Below are 17,541 nucleotides of genomic sequence, written 5' to 3'. Positions count from 1 at the left end.
CCCCAGTTTCCTCATGTGTAAAATGAAGACCTTGAATTACGAGACTTCTGAGGTCCTTTCCAGCTCTGAATCTAAAATTTTGATTATCATTTGTAAAGTAGACACAATACTTGTATCTACTTGTTATGTACTTGTGAGGTAAAGTGCTTTTGAAATCCTAAACACACTATTCTATTAAAAATATTTCTTGAGCTATTATTTGTGTAATGATAGTGCTTGAAGCTGTAAGGGAAACAAAATAAGTTGTGGTGTCTACATCGAGGATAAGAGTAATAATGGTTACAAGATCTGCTTTAAGGTTTGCAAAGGATCTGTGAGTTCATCAGTATGGGTATACCCACCACTAGACCCATACTAGAATTTATTAGGCAATTGTAATAGAGCTGTAATAGTTGAAAAATTCATCCCATTGTAGCCAGCTTGGCCATGAGCCTCAGTAAAATATTTTTTGAGAATATTACTATTTTTAATCATTCAAATAACTCAACATCCATCTCAAATTCTTTATTATACTTAGAAGCACAACTTGAAGCTGGTTAAATAGTTTTCACAGTTTTTAAAAATGATTTTTAGATAGTAATATGCAATTTACCATGAAAATATTTGGCATTTAAAAAAAAATTCTTAACAGGCACTTACATGAGGGACGAAAATCAATCTGTTTCCATTCCTAGACACCCACATTAATGGATATTCCTATACACAGTACATAGAATCTTCTGCCAATAAGAAGAATTAAGTGCTGACTGTTTTGTCAAAATTGAATAGTAGGAAAACAGTTCTTAGAGAAATGTAATCCAGATGATTTTAGCTTACTCATAAAGTAAAGTTAATTGATAAGGCTTGCACTGAAGTTTATTAAAAAAATCTTAGGTGGCCCATGATCCTTAAGAGCAAGTGGCTTCTGTGTATCAGATGAGAAATAGATATATATATGTGTGTATATATACATATATGCATACATATATGCATACATATATGGATATATATGTGCATATATAATTATATCTAAGAACTAAACTCATGCTTGTGAACATATGTTCACAACTGCAACCTTCTCTTTAGAATCTGAACAAATTCAATGTTACACAAAATTAAGACAGACATTGTATGTATTTCCTAGAAAAGTTAGCTTGTGAAATCTGAGTTGTAAGCTTAACACAAATATCTTTAACAAGATATGGATCAGAGATGATACAAAGTCCATCTATCCTAATAGTGAATAGGTTTGTGAATTTAAAAATTAGTGTTTTCTGCATACACATCTAAATTTTCCCTACAACTTAAAAAAAATAAAATGCCTTAAAATACGGGGGAAATTCAAAATTTTAAAATATTAACAACACCATAGAAAATCTACAGAAGTGTTGTAAACTAAGAATGGCAAAAAGAGAGAATGGAACTAAAATCTTGATCAAGTTACATACTTCCTTAATTTGCAAGGTTATGATGAAGCTATAAATTTAAAACATTATGGAATGGGAGCCTCAGAACAAAAAATTACATATAAACCTCTCAGACACATACAAGACTTTTAAAAGGATACTTGGTGAGAGGTGTACACATAGAATACCTAGTTCTAAATGTTTACATAACACCATAACCACTTGAATTTTTTTGTTTTTATTTTTGGCAAGGCAAGTGAGCTTAAGTGACTTACCCTGGTCACACAGCTAGTAAGTGTCAAGTGTCTAAAGGCTAGATTTGAACTCAGGTCCTCCTGACTCCAGCCTGGTGCTCTATCCACTGTGCCACCTAGCTGTCCCTTGAATTTTCTAATATCATCTAAACGTACATCTTGTTTTGGAGAGAATATCAATGTCCCGGAAATGGATGGGGGCAAAAAGTTTTATAATCTATATCATATAGAAGGAAAATAAAATTATAAAATATTAACATATCTGAGTGTATATTATCATTGCATCAAAGTATGAAGTTAAAAAAAAAACCTAGCAACTTGAGAAAGTTCCAGTGTTTCAGGGGAAAAAAATATTTTGAAGAATATTTAGTTAGTCTTTAGTTTAGCAAAATAAATACAGGAGGATCAGATTAAGGATAACAATTAATTATAAATGGAATTTTGGCGTATTTTCCCCCATAGGCTAAAACCATCTTGAATCTTTTGAACTTTCACAGAAGTTTTCCTTCATCCTTAATTCATATTTGAGACATACACCTATGGTTCTGGAGATTCAAAATGCTGGTGAAAGTTTGTTCTCTTAACTTCCTCAGTTTCTCAGAAGCTTTTCTCCATAACATGATCTTTTACTGCTTGAAGTACCATCTCCCTTCCTTATTCATGGAGACTAGGTTCAAAAAGATGTACTTAGAAATTTTTGTTCACATCTCATTGTTAGAGTTGGGTCATATCCTGCTGGAAAGAGTCAATTCACCTTTAGCTGGTAACCCATCCATGATGTCATATTTAGCTATGGTCTCCATTTATATTGTGCAGGGCTTAATTCTAATGATCTCTTTATGTGGACTGTAACTTCATATGCTGAATTTTTATTCTTACTAATAAGAATTATTTTCTAATTATGGAATCTTTTAAGTGATACTTTAAAGATGTATTCAAATTCTACATATAGACAATTACAATGCTGATTTCCATCTTAATAGAATTGTTAGCATTGGGATAGGTTCAAGCTGATAATTGATAAGATCATACTCTTTTACCAAGTCTGATCTTATTATATTAACACTTTAAGAAAATAATTGTCTTGAAACAGATTTGTCATCATAGAAGAGGTAGTACTTTTTTTACTTTGCATCTTCTCTGTGAGAAAACTTGTTGTCCACCATCAACCCAAATAGAAACCCAAGCCTAATGGCCCTTAGTAAATTTAGATAAATTGACCCTCCAATCACAGGTTTTCATCATTATAGGTCTTTCCAACTTGGTAGAACAGGCAGAACTTGAGCTCTACTGATAAATCTTCCAAGAACTGGAGTTATCAACAAACTTACAATCTATGGGGAAGATTTATGGTTAGAAAAGTGACATGAAAGGTCATAAAAAAGTCCACATTTCCCACATGTACTCCAGCAAAAATCTAAAAAGGCACAAGATGAAATAATGGTAAAAAATTCAAAGAGAAACAATAGCAAATGCCTTCATCCAGACCAAACTTGGAGAAAAAAACAGAAATCATGGTCACTGGGAGAAAGATCCCACTAGGAAAGCCAGCATCAACTTAGATAAACAGGCTGGAAGTCTACACCTGAAGGAGCACCTGATTTTTGCAACCTTCTGAAAGGAAGCCAAAATTCAGTGAAAGTTCACAGTGTGGTCAGATGGGAGCCCTCTGGAGGCTAGGAGCCAGCCATGCTCTTATCTAGATACTTGGGGCAGTGGGACTAGAGTGGGGAGTTGAAGATTGCAGCATTCCAACCTAGAGAGATACACATGCCTGGAATGCTGTCCCTCCTCACCTCTGTCCCCTGGTATCCCTAGATTCCTTGAAGAATCAACTCAATTCCCATCTTTTTAAGAAACTTTTTCCTGGTCTTAATGCAAGGTTTACTTTGTCCTAACACAGCAAGGATACGTGACAAGTTTTAAAATTAATTATCTGAAATTTAAAAAAAAAACTGAGGTACAAATCTGAAGTAATAAATAATGATTTAATAATAAGGCTATCAAGTTACCAGTTAATCAGGTCAACTAATTAGTGATAAAGGAGTGATTTACAGAGCTTATTTTTATAACAGAAAAAAGGAATTTAAAAAATGGGAAACTTATTTCGAACATAATTTAGTTAGACAAGACAGGTCATCTGACTAGTTCATTTCTCTCAGGCAACATCTAGCTGTCTAAGTGAGATTACTCCAGAAGTCCTTGCCCTACAGGTGATGCCTTTTGTGACCAGAAATCTTGCTGGGAAAAAGGAACTTGTGGTTTGTAGTTATCAATCATCCCTCCCCCCCATCCCCATCTTCCAGCTGCCAACCTTAGAAGATTCCATTGTTCAACTTAGACTTAATCTCTAGCTAAAGAAAAAAAAAAAAACAACTCCTAAGACTGGAAAGAGGAACTTAACCTTTAGTCAATCCCCTTTTCTCCAGCTGCTAGAAAGGGGAAATTAGCCTTTAAAAAGTGTCTTATAATCCTATGATTATTTTATTTCTACAAAGATACATCTTACTCTAAATTATCTGCTGCTAAATGAAAATGTCTTATCAATCTATCTACTAAATTTATAGGTAACCTAGACTGAAAAGAACATCTATATTCGTCTGACTTAACTGTTAGGGCTAGCTGTTCCTAAAGAAGAGAGTTTAATCCTACAATCAAACTAAAAATCAAAGTTATCAATACTAGCTGATTTCCTTTTCACAAGGAAACAATGCACTCTGGAGAGATTATTTGCACAAGATTCAGAAGCAAATATACTAACACTACTAGGGTAAGAATACACCAAAAACTGCTGAGGAAGATGGAAAGCAGTCTGGTAGAAAGTAGGTTTGTTAAATACAAGATCACATAGGGAGAGAGGGCACTTATGGTTGAGAGGATCAGGAAAAACTTCATTTATAAGTTAGTACTTGAGCTGCATCTTTTAAAGTATATAACAATTTCAACAAGAAGTCTGGAGAGACTTGCAGCTAGTTGTTGAATTTGTGATATATATTTTAAAAAATGAAGTGTATATAAAAAGATTTGAAGTTTTGTATACTATCCTTTTGTTCTCTGAGAAATGTTCTTGTTTGTTGTTTATCAGGTTCAGAATAACAAATTACTACTAAGTACATTAGATATCTGGAGACCAATTTACTAAAACACACAAAATACTTGTATATATTCAATTACAAAGTACTCTTTAAAGAAATAAACAACAGCTTACATAGTTGAAGGAATATTCAGTACTCGAGCCAATGCTATGTCAACGTAATAAAAATGACATTAGTGCCAAAAGTAATTTACAGTTTTAATTCTATGCACATCAAATTATTAAAGGAATACTTTGCAGAATTTGGTAAAATAATACCAAAGTTAATTTGGAAAAGTAAAAGATCTAGAATAACAAGGGGAATAATGAAAAGAACTAGGGACAAAGGGGGAATAGTACTTCTAGAACTCAAATTATATTATAAAGCAGCAGTCATCAAATACATCTAATATTGTCTTTTTGTTTGTTGTTAAAGGGAGATAGACAAATAAATAGTCTAGACAAGGGAGGATCAGAAATAGTGGCACTTAGGAACCCAGTGTTCAGTGAACTAGAAAATTTTAAATACTTAAGAATTTTGTTTATTGTTGTTTCAGTCATTTCTGACTCTTTGTGACCCCATTTGGGGTTTTCATGACAAAAATACTAGAGTGATTTTTCATTTCTTTTGCCAGTCCATTTTACAGATGAGGACATTGAGGCAAACAAGGTAGGTGACTTACCCAAGTCACACAGCTAGTAAGTGTCTGAGGCCAGATTTGAACTCAGGAAGATGAGTTTTTCTGACTTCATTCCTGGCACTCTACCAACTGTACCACCTTGCTGCCACAAGAACTTAGGAAAGTGCTCCTCTTTAACAAAAACTTTTGGAGAAAACTAGAGAGTAGTGTGTCAGAAATTAGGTTAGACAGACACTGTATTCTATGATATATTCTAAATGGGTGTATGGCCTTAATATTAAACATTATACTATTAAAAACTTACAACTGAAGCAGCTCTTCCAGAGCTATAGGGAGGAGATGGATTCTTAATCAAGCAAGGGTTAGAGTCGATTATAGAAGACAAAATAGATAATTTTGAGTACATGAAACTAAAAAGCTTCTGCACAGAAAAAATTAATACACCTAGGATAAGAAGGGAAATAAATAGATGAGGAAAAATTCTCTATCATATTTCTCTGTTAAGGTTTTGATATACTATTCATAAAAAACTATTTACACTTATATGTGTGTTTTATGTATATAAATAGAGGCTTTTCTGGGTATGCCCACATATCCTAAGATGGGAACTCTTGACATCAGCTTACCATATGGTTGGGCATAGCCTTCTTTGATTGTTAGCATAACTGGAACAGGCTACATCTTTAAAACTGGACAGATTGAGGGAATCATTTTCTTTGTACTCTTCCCTACAGCTTCCAGAAGATAAAGATCTTATCTTATCCACAGCTAAGGTGCTGTAGACTAAACCAAGTGAGAATGAAAGGACTATCCTTCCTATCCTTCTTTTACTTCAGGTCCAAACACTGAGCCTAGGTGTGTTTGTTTCTGTTCTGTTTCATTTATCTTTCTCAGTTTTAAGTGCAAGCATCACCAGACCCATCAAACTCAGAATTTCAAGCCATGGCAACTTTGGAGCCATGAGAATAGGTGGGATGGTGCAGCCAGTCAATCCATCAAGGAAGTCTTGAGAAGTCAGGATGCATGATACTTGAACCCAAGTGGACATTGGACTTGGAACTGGGACTATGCTGTATATAAACTGAGAAAAGCTATGTCCCAGATACTGAGGTAGTAGAAGAAAGGAAGAGAATTGGTATAAAAAATATTCTGGGATTTGTTGATAGATACTGTTGCCGATCATACTTACCAACATGCAAAGCCATTTAATAACTATTTGTTATATGTTCAGAGCACAGTCCCATTGTAACCAAAGATTAACAAACCATGAATAGAATTTCCAGAATTCTTATATAGTCTTCAGTCACATTAGCAAAAAATGCTTTGGACAAAAGGTAATACTTAATCATATTAAAAACCCTAGAAACCATAAGAATAAATGGTGCTTTCCTTAAAATGATAAGTAGTATGTATCTAAAACCATCACCAAAGCATTATTTGTAATATGGATAAGCTAGAAGCCTTCCCAATAAACTCAGGGGTGAAGCAAGGATGCTAATTATCACCACTATTATCCAATATTATACTAGAATTACTAGCTTTAGCATAAGACAAAAAATGAAGGAATCATAATAGGCAATGAGGAAATGAAATAATAATTCTTTACAGATGATATGATGGTATATGGAGAGAGAGAGAGAGTAAGAGAGAGAGAGAAAGATCAATGAAACAGACTAGACAAGAGAGAATCAGAAACAATAGAAATCAACTGCCCAGTATTTGATAAAGTAGAAAACATAAATTCCCTAGGGAAAATTCCTTCTTTGATTAAAAAAAAAAAGCTACTGGGAAAACTCAAAGGCAGTATAGTAGAAATTTGGCTTAGACCTTATACCATATTTAACAATACATTCTAAATGGATATGTGATCTTAATATTAAAGATTATAGGAAGGCAGAGCCAAGATGGTGGAAAGAAGACAGGAAGTTGCCTGAGCTCTCCCCAGTTCCTCTCAGAAACAATGTTAAATCAAGCCTCTCAATGGATTGTGGAGTGACAGAATCCACAAAAAGATAGAGTGAAACAATTTAACAACTTAAAATAACTTAGGACTCCAGGAAATGTCTGTCTCACTTGAGTAAAAGGGGAGCACAGCCCAGCACAAACAGTATCCAGGCAAGCCAGTAGAAGGCTCTTAATCACAGCACAGATCAGCATCCTAGGCCCCTCGGTTATGGTTCAGCAGGCTAGTGGCACAGAAGGGCAGCTGTAAAGCCTCCAGTCCAAGCTAAGAAGGCAAATTGCCAGCCCTGGAACCCCAGCACAACAGACCACCCCAGCACAGTGGGCAAGCCACCAGCACTTGAGGTCCCTTCATGGAAAGTCAGTGACCAGGCCTCTGACCCCCAGCACAAGAAGCTTGGGGCAGTGTCCCCTGTACCCCAGAAATAGAGTTCAACTTTAAAAAATGAGCAAAAATCCAAAAAGAGCCCTGACCATAGAAAGCTACTATGGAGAAAGGGAAAATTAAAACACAAACTCAGAAGAGGGCAATGAGGTCAAAATGCTTATATGTAAAGCCTCAAAGTGGAATATGAATTTATCTCAAGCCCAAAAACTCCTCTAGAAGAGCTCAAAAAGGATTTTAAAAATCAAGTAAGAGAAGTAGAAGAAAAATTAGGAAAAGAAATACAGGAGAATTATGAAAAAAGAGTCAATAGCTTGGAAAAGGAAGCACAAAAATTGACTGAAGAAAACAACTCCTTAAAAAATAGAATTGGTCAGGGCAGCTAGATGGTGCAGTGGATAGAGCACTGGCCCTGAAGTCAGGAGGACCTGAGTTCAAATCCGGCCTCAGACCAAACACTTGACACGTACTAGCTGTGTGACCTTGGGCAAGTCACTTAACCCCAATTGCTTCACTAAAAAAAAAAAATTAAAAAAATGGAATTGGTCAAATGGAAAAAAAATCCACTGAAGAAAACAGCTTTTGTAAAAGTAGAATTGGCCAAATGGAAAAGGAGGTACAAAAGCTAACTGAAGAAATTAATTCCTTAAAAATTAAAATTGGGCAAGTGGAAGCTAATGACTCTATGAGACATCAAGTATCAGTCAAACAAAATCAAAAGAATGGAAAAATAGAAGAAAATATAAAATACCTCACTGGAAAAATGACTGACCTGGAAAATAGATCCAGGAGAGATAATTTAAAAACTTATTGGACTACCTGAAAACCATGATAAAAAAAAAAAAAGAGCCTGGACAGCATCTTTCAAGAAATTATCTAGGAAAACTGCCCTGATCCAAGAACCAGAGGGTAAAATAGCCATTGGAAGACTCCACCAATTACCTCCTGAAAGAGATCCCAAAATGAAAACTCACTCCAAGGAATATTGTAACCAAATTCTGGAACTATCAGGTCAAGGAGAAAATACTGTAAGTAGCCAGGAAGAAACAATTCAAAAAACAAGGAGCCACTGTCAGGATTACACAGGTCTTAGCAGCTTCTACATTAAAGGATCTGAGGACTTGGAATATGACATTGTGGAAGGCAAAAGAGCTTGGATTACAACCAAGAATCAACCACCCAGCAAAATTGAGGGTAATCTTTCAGGGCAAAAAATGGACATTGATTGAAATAGGGAACTTTCAAACTTTCCTGATGAAAAGACCAGAGATGAATAGAAAATAGGATCTTCAAATAAAAGACTCAAGAGAAGCATAAAAAGCTAAAAAGGGAAGAAGATCACATATCTCTCTCAACTCTGGATAGAAGATTTATTCTTTTAAATTTTTTTTTTTTTGGCTAAGCAATGGGGTTAAGTGACTTGCCCAGGGTCACACAGCTAGTAATTGTCAAGAGTCTGAGGCCAGATTTGAACTCAGGTCCTCTTGACTACAGGGTTGGTACTATATCTGCAGTGCCACCTAGCTGCCCCTAGAACATTTATTCTTAACCAAACAAGAGATAGAGGCAATTACAAAAAAAAAAATAAATAAATAACTTTGATTCCTTGACACTGAAAAGCTTCTACACAGACAAAATTAGTGCCCCAAGGACAAGAAGGAAAGTAGTCAAATTGGGGGAAAATCTTTGCACAAAATTTCTTACAAAAGACAACATCTAAGTATATAATCACTTTACATATATATATATATATATATATATATATATATATATAAAACAGCCATTCACTACGAGGTAAGTGATAAAAATGATATGAACAAACAGTTCTCAAAAGAATTATGTTCTAGATCACTAATAGTAAGAGAAATGCAAGTCTAAACAACCCTGAGGTCTTATTTTATATCATACAAATTGTAAAAAATGCCCCAAAAATGACAATAGTAAGAATTGTGTGTGTGTGTGTGTGTGTGTGTATTGATAGGCACACTAATGCATTGTTTTCTTTTAAGTTTTTTTATTTGACTTCTCCTGGATCTTGATATTGGACATCAATTTTTTGTTTAATTCTGGTCCTTTCCTTCTATTTCATTGAGTCCTTCTATTTCATTGAATGGCCATTTTTTCTCTTGAAGTATTATGCTTAGTTTCACCAGGTAAGTGATTCTTGGTTGTAGTCCTAGCTCCTTTGCCTTCTGGAATATCATGCTCCATGACCTCTGATTCTTTAATGTTATAGCTGCTAAGCCCTGTGTTAATCCTGATTGTGGCTCCCTGATATTTAAATTGATTCTTTCTGGCCACTTGCAGTATTTTTTTCATTGACCTGATAGTTCTCTAATTTAGCTATAACATTCCTTGGGGTTTTTATTTTGAGATTTCTTTTCTGAGGTGATTGATGGATTCTTTCAATGTCTATTTTGCCTCTGGCTCCAGGATATCAGGGCAGTTTTTCTTGATAATTTCTTGAAAGATGCTGTCTAGGTCCTCCTTTCAATTGTGGATTTTAGGTAGTTCAATGATTCCGATATTGTCTCTCTTAGATCTATTTTCCAGGTCAGATGTTTTTCCAATGAGGTATTTTATATTTTCTTCTATTTTTTCATTCTTTTGAATTTGTTTGATTAATTCTTGATATCTCATAATGTCATTAGTTTCCACTTGCCCAATTCTATACTAATACATTGTTGATGGAGCTGTGAAATGGTGCAACTATTTTGGAAAGCAATTTGGATTTATGCAAATAAGTTGAATACATCCATACTCTTTAAACCAGTGACTTTGTTATTGGCTTATACCCTAAGAAAGACATCAATAAGATAAAAGTTCTAATATACTCCAAAATGTTTATAGCAGCACTAGTTGTGATAGCTAAGAAATAGAAATAAAGCTGAAAACTCTTAAATGGGAAATGCTAAGCAAACTGTGCTACATGAATGTGATGGAATATCACTATGCAGTAAGAAATGATGTATGTGAGGAATAGAGAGAACGATGGAAAGATCTACATGAACTGAGGCAAAGTAAAGTAATCATAGGCAAGAAACCAATATACACAGTAACTATAACAATGTAAAGGCAAAGAACAACTACATGCCAGAAAATCCAAAGTAAATGTAACACAATTATAATGATCCAGCAGGACCTAAATGAAATAATATGAGATTATATCTCCAACCCACTTCTTTGTGGAGGTGAGAAATCCATAAGCAATATACATAGCACATGATTTTCATACTTTGATCAGTTTTGCTGATTCTTTTTTCTCTCTAAAAATACTGTTGTTGTAACAGAAGGCTCTTGGGGGACGCGGAGGGGGAAGAGAGAAGGATATTTCAACTATAAGGATACAAGAAACAGAAGATAACAGTAAAAACTCACTAAAATACTTTAACTGCTATTGTACTTTCCTGGAGGTTAATATTTAAATCCCTAGATATAATATAGTTCATAGGACTGTTGGCTTTTAACCAGAATAGAACTCTTGTTTTATCATCTTATCAGAACAAAAATTTTATAGGGAGAGTACAACAATAACATCTTAAACCTCCTTATCCGAAGGGCTTCTGAGTTCCATATCAGAATATACAGTGCACACCTGAATACTTAGAATTCACAGTGAATACTTCTGTGCATGGTTAGACTGTACTTTCCTGGTTAATTTTTATAAATTACTTGACAGTAGTCAAATAAGTTACTGGTCATCTAAGACATTCTCTTCTCTTAAGGAGCTTTCATTCTATTAAATATAAGTTCATGACTTTTTGTTTATTCCTATTGTCTTATCCTATTTGATTTAGCCTATTGTTTCAGCCTCTTGAATTTTTTTTATTTTTATCTGTCTTTTCCTTCTTTATACTATGTCATCTTGATAAGCATGCCTTCTATGCCTTTATCTACAATAATGAATATAATGTTGAATAGTTCCATGAGTGATATCTCTTTTTAATGAGTTTACTATCTAAAAAGAGATTGGAAGGGAAGACAAATAGGATAAACACAAGATACAGATACCTGAAACGGTAACTAACAACAATGTAAGGCACTATCTGGGCAATGTAATGGAAAGATCAGGTCCAGGGTTCTGTTAAATCACATAATATTTCTGAGCCTCTGTATCCTAATTTTCATAATGGGAATAATCTCAGATGAGATAATGGATGTGGAAGTGGTTTGTAATCTATATAGCATTATGTAAATGAAAGATATCACTATAATTAAGTTAATGACATAGATGATTAATTTTATAGTAATTCAAAGAGAAATTCCCTTAAATAAGGGTTAGTCAGTCAAGGAAGACTTCATGGAGGAGGCAGAATTTGAGATGGAACTGGAAGGAAGGACAGGATTTGGATAGATAGAAGAGAGAGGATAAGGCATTATAGATAAGGGCAAGGCTTGTCCCCCAGAGAGTGAATATTTAAGTTTGGGACAGAGTGTTCAGGAAAGGAAGGAGTGTGAGATAAATCACTATGGAAGATCTTGAAAACCAGATTAAGATGAAGAATTGATCCTATAAGCAAGAATATTGCAATAGTAGAGCCCTCAGGTTCTTCACTCTTCCATCCTTTTCTCCAATCATGGAGCTCTTAGGAACTCATTATTCCAGCAGAACTACGAATACTATGCTACAGAGCAGAAGCTATTATAAATCAAATAATTTTGACACAATTGCACTAATCCCCCAGTATAGATTGTTGGAAGTAAAGATTTACATTTGGGGCAGCTAGGTGGTGCAGTGGATAGAGCAATGGCCCTGAAGTCGGGAGTACCTGAGTTCAAATCCGGCCTCAGGACAAACACTTGACACTTACTAGCTGTGTGACCCTGGGCAAATCACTTAGCCCCAATTGCCCCCCCCAAAAAAAAAAGATTTACATTTGAGGGATCTGGGCACACCTGGGCAGTCTTTGCACTCTAGGATATATTAGATATCTTCTATGAGTTAACAGTATTCCTAATGGTATCTTTAGGGTGTAGATGTGACTGTTAGGAAAAGGTTCATCCTTTGTGGACTACAAAGATGGCCTATGTGTCAGGATGAATTTTTCAGACTTTTAAGGTGATAATAATTCTGCACTGATTTTTATTTCCTTGTTTTCTCTTGATTGAAAGGAGCCATCTAGTTAGCTAAGCAGTTTTGTAGTAATATAGATGAAGCACCAAAAGTTCTCCATTTACTTAATCAGGAAACTTCCTGATTGACTGAGGGTGAACTAATCAATCAGTATGCATTTATAAAGCACCAACTATGTAATAGACACTGTGAGGCACTATAGATACAAAGAAAAACAAAAACAAAAACAACAGTTCTTCCTTTCAAACAGCTTACATTTCATGGAGGGAGAGGGACAAAATGTTGAAAAGCCAGAGAAGTCCATGGCCCCATCTTCCCAGGCTTGGCTCATGTTATGTTATACAGTTAAGCTTTAGGCTTAACTGTACTCAGTTCTAGTTAGAACTGGCTATCAATATTCTTCCACAAGCTTGCTGAAGTAGCCTTGTTAACACTGTACCTTCCTCATCCAGAGGGCTTCTGAGCTCCATATTAGAATACACAGTGCACACCTGAATACTTACAATACACAGTGAATACTTCTGTGCATGGTTGGATTACACTTTCGTGGTTAATTTTTTATAAAACTCTCTTTGTTACTGATCCATGTTCCTTGATCCCATCTTCCTGTCAATGATGTGGCAGCTGCCATGGCAGGCCTTTCATCTGAAAACCCTATATAAACTGGCCCTCAGAGGCCCTGGACCTTTGACCAGAGTGACCCATTGCATGTCTGGGCCACTGACCTGAATGTTGACCTGTGGGATTTTGACAATGACAATGAGGGAGGTTGAATGGGACTTTATCCCTAATTCAATAACTGTTCATACCCTCTGATACTAAGCCTACCTATGAGTATCAATAAACCTTTTTGTGTTCCTACATGCCATTTACTCTAACTCCACCCCAAATCTGTAGGACATAAATGTAAATTTATGCATAAGATATATGTATGGATAAAGATCTCTGGAATCAGTACCAATCTCCCGGAGAGACTAATCTTCCGTGAGGGAGCAGGAGAATGGTTGTGTCTGATTACTTACTATCTTTAACAGGTATATATGGCTAGATTGAGCTGTGCTTTGGCACAAACTATCACTTTGGCAGCTGTGCGGAGGATGGTTTAGGAAGGACAGAAACTTTAGTTCACAACTATAGAAGCTATGAGTGAGCAAAACTTAGCGCATCAAGATGGCTCAATCTCCAAAATCAGTTTGGTGTTGTTCTAGGGTAGAAGGTCAATCTTATTTATAATATAGCAGGGAGTTAGAAGAGAAAGAAGGACCAAACCAGATAGCCTTGGGGCCAGTGAGAGGTCTAGATGTTCTGGCCTAGAGGGAATCGGGATGGGCCAGGTTAGGCCTTGAGAAACAAACCTAGGCATGGATAATACTGAAATATAAGTACACACCATGGTACGGCGCATACAGCATTGGGCCTGGAGTCAGGAAGACCTGAGTTCAAATCTGACCTCAGACACTTGCAAGATTGGTGACCCTGGATAAATCACTTAACCTCTGTTTGCTCAGTTTCCTCAACTATAAATTGAGAATAATTTGCAACTACCTTGCAAAGTGAGTGTAAGGATCAAAATGAAATAATATCTATAAAAAGCACTTAGCATCAATCCTGTTACATAGTAGGTATTATATAAATACTTATTCCCTCCCTTAATGTGTTGATCCATAATACTGGACTATGTATATGTATTTTGTTGTTTTTGGCTAGGCAATGGGGTTAAGTGACTTGCCCAGGGTCACACAGCCAGTAAGTGTCAAATGTCTGAGGCTGGATTTGAACTCAGGTCCTCCTGACTCCAGGCCCAGTGCTCTCTCCACTGTGCCACTTAGCTGCCCCCTATGTATATCTATTTTGAGGGAGATATTCTACTGGAGGAGGTGGAGAGGGTGGTAGGTTTGTAGTAGTGGCGATATGCAGGAAAAAAGCATCAACAAAACATTTTTTAATATGAAAAAGAAAAAAGCCATGGCTATCACTATAAGATGATCCATTTTTTTTTGCCATACATTTCTTTGATGATATGTTTTATTTTTTTTATCTTATATATGTGATATCTCCTGAGTAACTCTTTATAATGTGTTACAGCCTGCTTATGCCCACCATCGGCTTCTCTATTGACATTTGGATAATATTCAACTTCAGTCCTTTCAGAGGCAATAGTGTTGCATGTCTCATAGATGTACAGTATCATTGGAAGAACATTACCAAAGCTGTTTGCTCCAAGAAGAATGAAGACAATATTCTTGGCAATAATGGTGTTTAAAATATGGTCTTTCATTTCATGGTAAGACTTGAGTCAATAAAATGCACCATACAACTACTTAAGAGCAATCCAGCTCATTTTTGTTTTTAAAAATTGTGTATCCCACTGATCCAACACTCTATTTCTTAGCCAGTACTAGATTGTTTTGATGATTACCACTTTGTAATACAATTTGAAATCTGGAACTCCTATGCTGCCTTTCTTCAATTTTTTTTTTCTTGATTCCCTTGATATTCATGGCTCTTTGTTCTTCCAGATGAATTTTGTTAATATTTTTTTTCAAGCTCTATAAATTAATTCTTTGGTAGTTTTATTGTTATGGCACTGAATAAATAAATTAACAGGTAGAATTGTCATTTTTATTATATTGGCTTGGCCTATCCATGATAATGAGTATTTTTCCAATTGTTTAGATTTGTCTTTATTTATGTAAAAATATTTTGTAATTGTGTTCATATAATACCTGAGTATGTTTTGTCAGGAAGACTCAAGTATTTTATAGTGCTTGCTATTATTTTAAATGGAATTTTTCTTTCTATCTCTCGCTGCTGGGTTTTGTTGGTATTGTATTAAAACAATTCTGAGATACCACCTCACACATATCAGATTGGCTAACATGACAGAAAAAGAAAATGACAAATGCCAGAGGGGACAAAAAAAAATAACTAGTCTAACCATTCTGGAGAATAACTTGGAACTATGCCTAAAGAGCTATGAAACTGTGTATACTCTTTGAACCAGCAATACCATTACCAGGTCTGTATCCCAAAGAAATCAAAGAAAAAGGAAAAAGACCTATTTGTACAAAAATATTTGTAGCAGTTCTTTTTGTGGTGGCAAAGAATTGGAAATTAAGGGGATACCTATCAATTGGGGAATGGATGAACAAGATGTGTATATAATTGTGATAGAATACTATAAGAAATGATGAACAATATGGTTTCAGAGAAACCTGAGAAGACTAAATAAAATGCAAAATGAAGTGAGCAGAACCAGAAAAACATTGTACACAGTAACAGCAATAGTGTAAGGATAATAAACTGTGAAAGATTTAGCTACTCTAATTAAGACACTGATCCAAGACAATTCCAAAGGACCCATAATGAAAAGTGCTATCCACCTCCAGAGAGAGAACTGATGAATTCTGATTGCCAATTGAAGTATACTTTTTAAAACTTTATTTTTCTTGTTTTGTTTTTTGCCTGTTTTCTTTTACAACATAGCTAATATGGTAATGTTTTACATGACTTCACATGTACAATCAATATCAATTTGCTTGCTCTGTCAAAGAGGGGGGAGAAGAGAAGAAAGGGAGAAAATTTGAAACTCAAATTTTAAAAAAATGATTGTTAAATTTTTTTTCATGTAATTGGGAAATATTCAATGAAATAAATAAAAAAAGTTAGAGGGTAAAAAGTCAGATTTATAAACCCATAAGGACCCACTCCAAATGGAATTCATGCTTATGCATAAATATTATACAGAAGGTCTTAAATTTTTTTTGAATTTTTAAGTTAATTAACCATTACCCTTTATAACTTATTTACACTCAATTTATTTAATGAGCTCTTTCTTAATAGATTGTATAAAGGTCAGTTTCACCCAGCCAAGTTTAGATTTGACAGTTTCCATATTAGTGAAATCTGAACTCACTTTAAGATTAGATTGATTCTTCCAAAATTTGGAACCAAGTAGTCATCATAGAACACAACTCAAACCTCTTCTGATATAGGGAAGGATTCAATTTATTATGTCTAAGAAGAAATAATGACATTGCTCGAAAACAGAACCGTTATATAAACTAGTTGAGAAAAAGTAAATTAATCTGAGTCCTGAGCGGTACCACCCTAGGGACTTTTATTCCTGAGTCTCTACTCTGGACTCCTAAACCCTCAAGATTAACTGCATTCAGGGGTTCCATGCTCCCTAAGGCCTCATACAATGAACTGAGGCCTCTCTTCCCCAGAGCTAACACATTTCCTAATGCTTTGGGGAACTTGATAATCTGGATATTTCCATTGGCACCAAGCATTTCTTCCCATAGCTTCTTGGTTTTCAATTTAAAGCTGGACATCTTTACATATTCATATCCACTGATACCCTGTTACTATGCTAAGGGGGAGATGGAAGTGGAGAATATTTCCTCCCCACATTTTATCACAGTTTTTGCTATGCAAACCCTTTGGAAACAGAGATGACTTTGCTGTAATTTTGGGCATTTTCATCTTCCACCACAAGAGATTCTGCTGCTAGGAGACCTGGCTGCTTGTACCATACTTAAAGGAACAGAAGTGAGTTGCTTCCTAAAGCTGTTTTTTTTATGTTGTTGTTTGTTTTTACCTAAGCCCTAAAATGAAAGCACTGAGGAGAAAAGAAGCTGCAACAAAGAAAGTAAGAGTTGTTACCCTGATTTTAGGAGCCCACAATACTTTGTCTCTCTTTGCTTTGTAGAGCCTGATTTTGTTTGATTTGTGTAGGGAATAGAGCTAAAAATTCCTCTGAAT

The 17,541-nt window shown here is 35.2% G+C and overlaps 1 pseudogene; it reads right to left on the bottom strand.

Moving 5' to 3' along the window:
* Positions 1-2,176: 2,176 nt before the first annotated feature.
* On the bottom strand, positions 2,177-2,741 carry LOC114029179 (annotated as a pseudogene).
* Between the last annotated feature and the right edge of the window lie 14,800 nt (positions 2,742-17,541).

This window comes from Vombatus ursinus, unplaced genomic scaffold (assembly GCF_900497805.2).
Source record: "Vombatus ursinus unplaced genomic scaffold, bare-nosed wombat genome assembly UNPS02014910.1, whole genome shotgun sequence".
Classification (NCBI taxonomy): Eukaryota; Metazoa; Chordata; class Mammalia; order Diprotodontia; family Vombatidae; genus Vombatus; species Vombatus ursinus.
Note: the sequence above shows the minus strand (reverse complement) of the source record. Positions and strands in the feature narration are given on the sequence as shown.